Source organism: Numida meleagris, unplaced genomic scaffold (assembly GCF_002078875.1).
Source record: "Numida meleagris isolate 19003 breed g44 Domestic line unplaced genomic scaffold, NumMel1.0 unplaced_Scaffold419, whole genome shotgun sequence".
Taxonomy (NCBI): domain Eukaryota; kingdom Metazoa; phylum Chordata; class Aves; order Galliformes; family Numididae; genus Numida; species Numida meleagris.
Genome location: NW_018364638.1, coordinates 1 through 5,649, shown reverse-complemented (window position 1 = coordinate 5,649; position 5,649 = coordinate 1). Strand labels below are relative to the sequence as shown.

The 5,649-nt window shown below is 56.2% G+C and overlaps 1 long non-coding RNA gene and 1 pseudogene across 1 annotated transcript; both read right to left on the bottom strand.

Moving 5' to 3' along the window:
- Nucleotide 1: 1 nt before the first annotated feature.
- LOC110391605 lies at nucleotides 2-871 on the bottom strand (annotated as a pseudogene).
- Nucleotides 872-3,297: 2,426 nt separating this feature from the next.
- Nucleotides 3,298-5,643, bottom strand: LOC110391607. Its single transcript, XR_002434134.1, has 5 exons — nucleotides 4,968-5,643; nucleotides 4,825-4,860; nucleotides 4,207-4,242; nucleotides 3,814-3,882; nucleotides 3,298-3,428 (listed from the first exon to the last, which is right to left on the bottom strand). It is a non-coding gene; the product is annotated as an uncharacterized LOC110391607 (long non-coding RNA).
- Nucleotides 5,644-5,649: the final 6 nt, after the last annotated feature.

Here is a 5,649-nt window from a genome sequence, read left to right as displayed (position 1 = left end):
AGATGAGGGGGTTGATTACTGGAGGTACCACTGTGTATAACGCTGCCAGCATCAGGTCCAGGGATGGGGAGGAGATGGAGGGCGTCTTCAGGTAGGCAAACACGGCAGTGCTGAGAAACAGGGAGACCACGGCCAGGTGAGGGAGGCACGTGGAGAAGGCTTTGTGCTGTCCCTGCTCAGAGGGCATCTGCAGCACGGCCCTGAAGATCTGCACATAGGACAGCACAATGAATAGAAAACAAGCAGAAAAGATTAAGACACGAAATATGACAAGCCCAACTTCCCTAAGGTAAGAACCAGAGCAGGAGAGCTTGACGATCTGGGGGATTTCAGAGAAGAACTGGTTCACGGCATTGCTTTAGCAGGGTGGTATAGAAAATGTACTGGCAGTGTGCAGCAGAGAATAGAGAACCCCAGTGCCCCAGGCAGCTGCTGCCATGGTGGCACAAGCTCTGCTGTCCAGGAGGGTCCCGTAGTGCAGGGGCTTGCAGATGGCAATGTAGCAGCCATACGACATGACAGTGAGAAGGGAATACTCTGCTGAGATGAAGAAGAGAAAGAAAAAGACCTGTGTGGTACATCCTGAGTAGGAGATGGTGGTGGTGTCCCCGAGGGCATTGGCCATGGCTTTGGGGAGAGTGGTGGAGATGCAGCCCAGGTCCAGGAGGGCGAGGTTGAGGAGGAAGAAGTGCATGGGGGTGTGCAGGCGGTGGTGGCAGGCTACGGCTGTGCTGATGAGGCTGTTGCCCAGGAGGGCAGCCAGGTAGATGGCCAGGAAGAAGCAGAAGAGCAGGAGCTGCAGCTGCCACATGTCTGCGAGGGCCAGGAGGAGTAAGTCGCTGATGGAGCTGCTGTTGGGCTTCTGCTGCATTTGGCCACAAGAACCTCTCCAAGGAGTACAGAAGTTAGTGACAAGTCTTTCCCTCTGGAAAGTTTTCATTCAGCTCCATGATGTGATCTACACTTCATGAGGTTCAGTTTTTGCCATGAGTGCCTCTGCAGGAGGAAGGAAGCAGCCTTGTCCCTGTGGGTACCTGGGAACGTGGTGCTGGTGTGGGGGCAGATTTTCTTGCCAGCATTTGTCAGATGGAATCCTTTCTAATACAGAAGGATTTGCGGGTAACAAATAGAACTTTCAAGGACAGATTTTCCTCCAGATTTCCTGTGCTGATGAGGCCGTTGCCCAGGAGGGCAGCCAGGTAGATGGCCAGGAAGAGGCAGAAGAGCAGGAGCTGCAGCTGTGCTGCACTCAGTGTGAATGGCTGTGAGTGAGACCTGAGAGGGAAAGGGATCTGTTAGCAGTTTACGAGCGTTCGGCCCGGTTCTGTAACGAATGGGACGGGGGACCCACGGACCCATGCCCCGGGAAAGGGAAAATGGAAAAAAGGGTAAGGAGATGGCCCTGAGAGCAAAGAACAGCGGCAACAATCTGAGGAGAAACAAACTAATTGACTAAATAAGATATCGGAATGCAAAACAACACACTATAATACAATATAATTACAATTTAAGCTGATAAATCCAATACAGAGAGAATGTCCAAAATCAAGGTAGGCCTTACTCTAGTACCGACGATAAGACGGCTGGGGAGCGAGGTGCTGCCAGGACGAGAGATGGGTGGAAAGAGGGACGAGGTCTCGTGATCTGCAAGTTTTTTCCCTCTGGCCAGAAATGGTAACAGAGGAGCAAAGTCCCCTGGGGAATGTAGTAGTCCTTCTCTACTGAGAACAAGGTACATCCACTACATGATGTTATGATGTGGAATACCAATAACCGAAAATCACAAAACCATGACAATGACACGCCTTTACAACCATGTTCTTTGTTCAGGCAGCAATGTGTTTCCACAGTTCAGCAGCCCAAATCGGTTTACTCCTTTGTTACCAGTTGCTTTGTTCCCACTGCTTTAACACTCCTAAGGCATTGGCCACCATCCATGACTTGCAGGTGACACCAAGTTGGCTGGAAGTGTGGATCTGCCTGGGGGTAGCGAGGCCCTACAGAGGGATCTGGACAGGCTGCATCTCTGGGCTGAAGCCAATGGGATGAGGTTCAACGAGACCAAGTGCCAGGTCCTGCACTTGGGCCACAACAACCCAGGGCAACGCTACAGGCTTGGGGCAGTGTGGGTGGAAGTCTGCGTGGAGGAAATGGACCTGGGGGTATTGGTCGATGCTTGGCTGAACATGAGCCAGCAGTGTGCCCAGGTGGCCAAGAAGGCCAATGGCATCCTGGCTTGGATCAGAAATAGTGTTGCCAGCAGGAGCAGGGAAGTCATTGTCCTTCTGTACTCAGCCCTGATGAGGCCGCACCTCGAGTACTGTGTCCAGTTTTGGACCCCTCACTGCAAGAAAGACATTGAGGCCCTGGAGCGTGTCCAGAGAAGGACAACAAAGCTGGTCAGGGGTCTGGAGCACAGGCCTTATGAGGAGCAGCTGAGGGAGCTGGGATTGCTTCAGTCTGGAGAAGAGAAGGCTCAGAGGTGACATTATCGCTCTCTGTAACTCCCTGAAGGGAGGTTGTAGTGAGCTGGAGGTCGGCCTCTCCTCTCGTGTAACTAGTGATAGAACGAGGGGGAATGGCCTCAAGTTGCACCATGGGAGATACAGACTGGATGTTATCTACCAAGATTATGTCAAAATCTTCCTTTCCCATCCTTCCCCTTCCTACACATGAAGCAGCAACCCGCTGATCGTCAGAGGGCTTATTTTGCCCTCCGAGGGCGTCTGTGGTCATCAGAAGGCTTCGCTGGTTGTCAGAGGGCTCCACTGATTGTCAGAGATGTTCACTGACCATCAGAAGGCTTCATTAATGGAGAGAGGGTGTCCCTGGTCATCAGAGGGCTTCCTTGGTCATCAGGAGATTTGAGGTGCCCATGGGAGGGGATACGCAGACCTGGTTTTGGGTGACGGGGTAGGAGGATTGAAGGAAGAGGATTGAAGCAGACCCAAAGGAGGGACAAGTGGCTGCAATAAGAGAGGGGCATCAAGGAGGGTGACGTAGGCACAGTGTGGCCATGGAGAGGTGGAGCAAAGGGTGAAGGGTTTGGAGGGAAGTGCAAGGAGGAGCTGGGAGAGAGCGGAGTGAGGGTATTGGGGCTGCTTGGCTGCATGAGGAGCTCCATCCTTTAGGATTTGGGAGGAGATGACGAGAGTGGGTGGGGAAGCCCACAGGGACATGGTGTGCATGGCATGGAGCTGGGGACCCTTCCCAGAGCTTTGGGGCGGCCACTGCCAGGCAGGGAGAGATCTGTGCAGTCCCAGCTGAACATGGGAAGAAGGACACAGACACAGAGAGTGTAGCTTTGCTGGGGGATTTATTGATCATCAGAGGGTGTCATTGAACATCAAGGCCTTCACTGGTCATCAGAGGGCAGCACTGGTCATCAGAGGGCAGCACTGGTCATCAGAGGATGTCAAAGGGCATCACTGGCGAGGAGAAACCTTGTCCGTGCAGGGTTTGTGCCCAGGGACTTAAGCCAGGAGAAGGACTTAGGGCAGCCAGCAGGCCCATGGCAGGACATGGGTCGCCTGGGGACAGCAGCCACAACCCCTGTCCCATCTGCACGGTGACCCTGGGCCATCCATAGGGCACCCTGAGCCTGCCCTTTCCAGATCCCCCCCTCAGCACAGCCCCATGGAGCGCAAGGGAAGGTCTGGAGGTGACAGTGCCCAGGTCCCCCTGGAACAGGTCAGGGTCTGTCCCCTCCATACCATCCATCCCCAGCCCCTGATGCCTGGTCCTCAGGGCTCCTCAGACACCCAGGGCCCCCCAAGTGCCCTGTGGGGTCACAGGTGTCCCCGTGCTGCTCACCTAGACATGTAGATCCAGGGCCACGCGTCTCACACGCAGGGCATTCTCCAATAAGCGACTGCGAACGAGCTGGGGAGAAAGGAGGTGTGAGGGACACACTGAGGGTACTGGCACAGTGGGAAACGCTAGGGGCAGTGGGACACACTGGGACACCCTGAAGGCTCAGGGACCCACAGTGGGCACTAGAACACCACGGCCAAGGCACGGTCCTGCAGCCTGCTCAGCCCCAACTGCCCCCCATTGCCTCCTTCCCCTGCCCATTGCCCGCCCACGTCGGGAGTGAGCCCAACAGAGGACTTGGGGCCCCAGGGGCGTCCCCAAGTCCCAGGGGAACAGAGAAGACAGCAACACATCCCCACCCCAACCTCACCCCAGGAGCACCCCACAACTCACAGGGTCATCAAGATCAAAATTGTCAGGTGGCAGCGCCTGAGGAAGAAGAGCCATGGGGCAGCCATGAGGGAACTGTGGGGCTGGGGGATCACAGGGTGTCCCCATCCAAGCCTCTTGGTTGGCCCCGGTGCTGCCCCCATCCCCATGGCTGCCAAAGTCTGGGTGCACCTCTGCCCGTGGAGGAGCCCAGGGTTGGGGGATGGACACAGCGACAGGGCAGGGGATTGGGGGGCCCAAAGATAGGGGAATGGGGGTGCCAAAGAGATGAGACTTGGGGGTGCTAAATGGAGAGGAACGGGGATCTCAAAGAGAGGAGAATGAGGAAAAATGAAACAGAAGGGATTGAGGACCTAAAGAGATGAGGATCGGGGTGCCAAAGAAAGGATGTCGGTGCCAAAAGGATGGGCTATGGGGACCCAAAGAGAGGGCATTTGGAGCCCCAAAGAGAGGGCATTTGGGGACCCAAGGAAAAGGGGAGTAGGGTGCAAATGGAAGAAATTTGGATGTGCCAAATTGAGCGGTGGCCTCTGCCAGGCATGGACAGACCCCACCTGGCCCTGTGGAGCTCCCTGTAGGGCCACCCTTGGGTGCAATCAGCGTGGCTGCTCGGGCACTCACCGCAGCAACTTCCGCAGGCTGTACATCCACAGCTGGCTGTGGGGAGAGGAGTAGGAGAGGGAGTAAGAGAGAGAGCCCGGCATCAGTGACCCCCAAGGCCAATCACTGCCAGTCCCAGCCTGCACCCCCCATGGATGCTTCACCTGAGCTTCCACTGTGCAGCACAGGGCAGAGAGGAGCATCACGAGGCTGAGCGCAGCCGCCTTCATCTTCGTCCGTGCTCTGGGAGCTGGGTGAGGCTACAGGAGGCCAGGGCTGCATTTATCCTCCCAGAGCCCCTCCCACAACTCCAAATGCCCCTGGGCTTGGCAGACTCCCCTGGCATGGACTGAGCCTGGCATGCAGGCTCAGCCCCATCCCCTGCCCTGTCCCCGGGGCATAGGGGGAAGCCAGGGATCAGAGGAAGAACACCGAGTGCTGGGATCCCGATGGCACTGAGCCCAAAGCCCCCAAGTCCCAGCACTCAGCACACCCCGGCATTTCTGTCCCCCAGGACCACCCCGAGATGATGCCGTCCCCACATCAAGGCTTCATCCAAGGACTCATCCCTGAGTTCTCTCCAGTGCGGTGAGGCACTAAGGTGTGGGGCTGATCCTATGTGGCACCGGGGACACGGCATCTGGGGACACTGGGAAGTGAGAGGGCAGTGGGGACATGGGCAGTGAGGAAATCATGGAGACATGGGGACATGGAGGGGACATGAGGATATCATGGTGATGTGGGGAAATCATGGTGGTATGAGGACACCAGGACATGGAGCTATCAGGACATGGGGGTATGGGGACATGGGGACACATGGAAACAGGTGGATGGAAGGGACTTGGA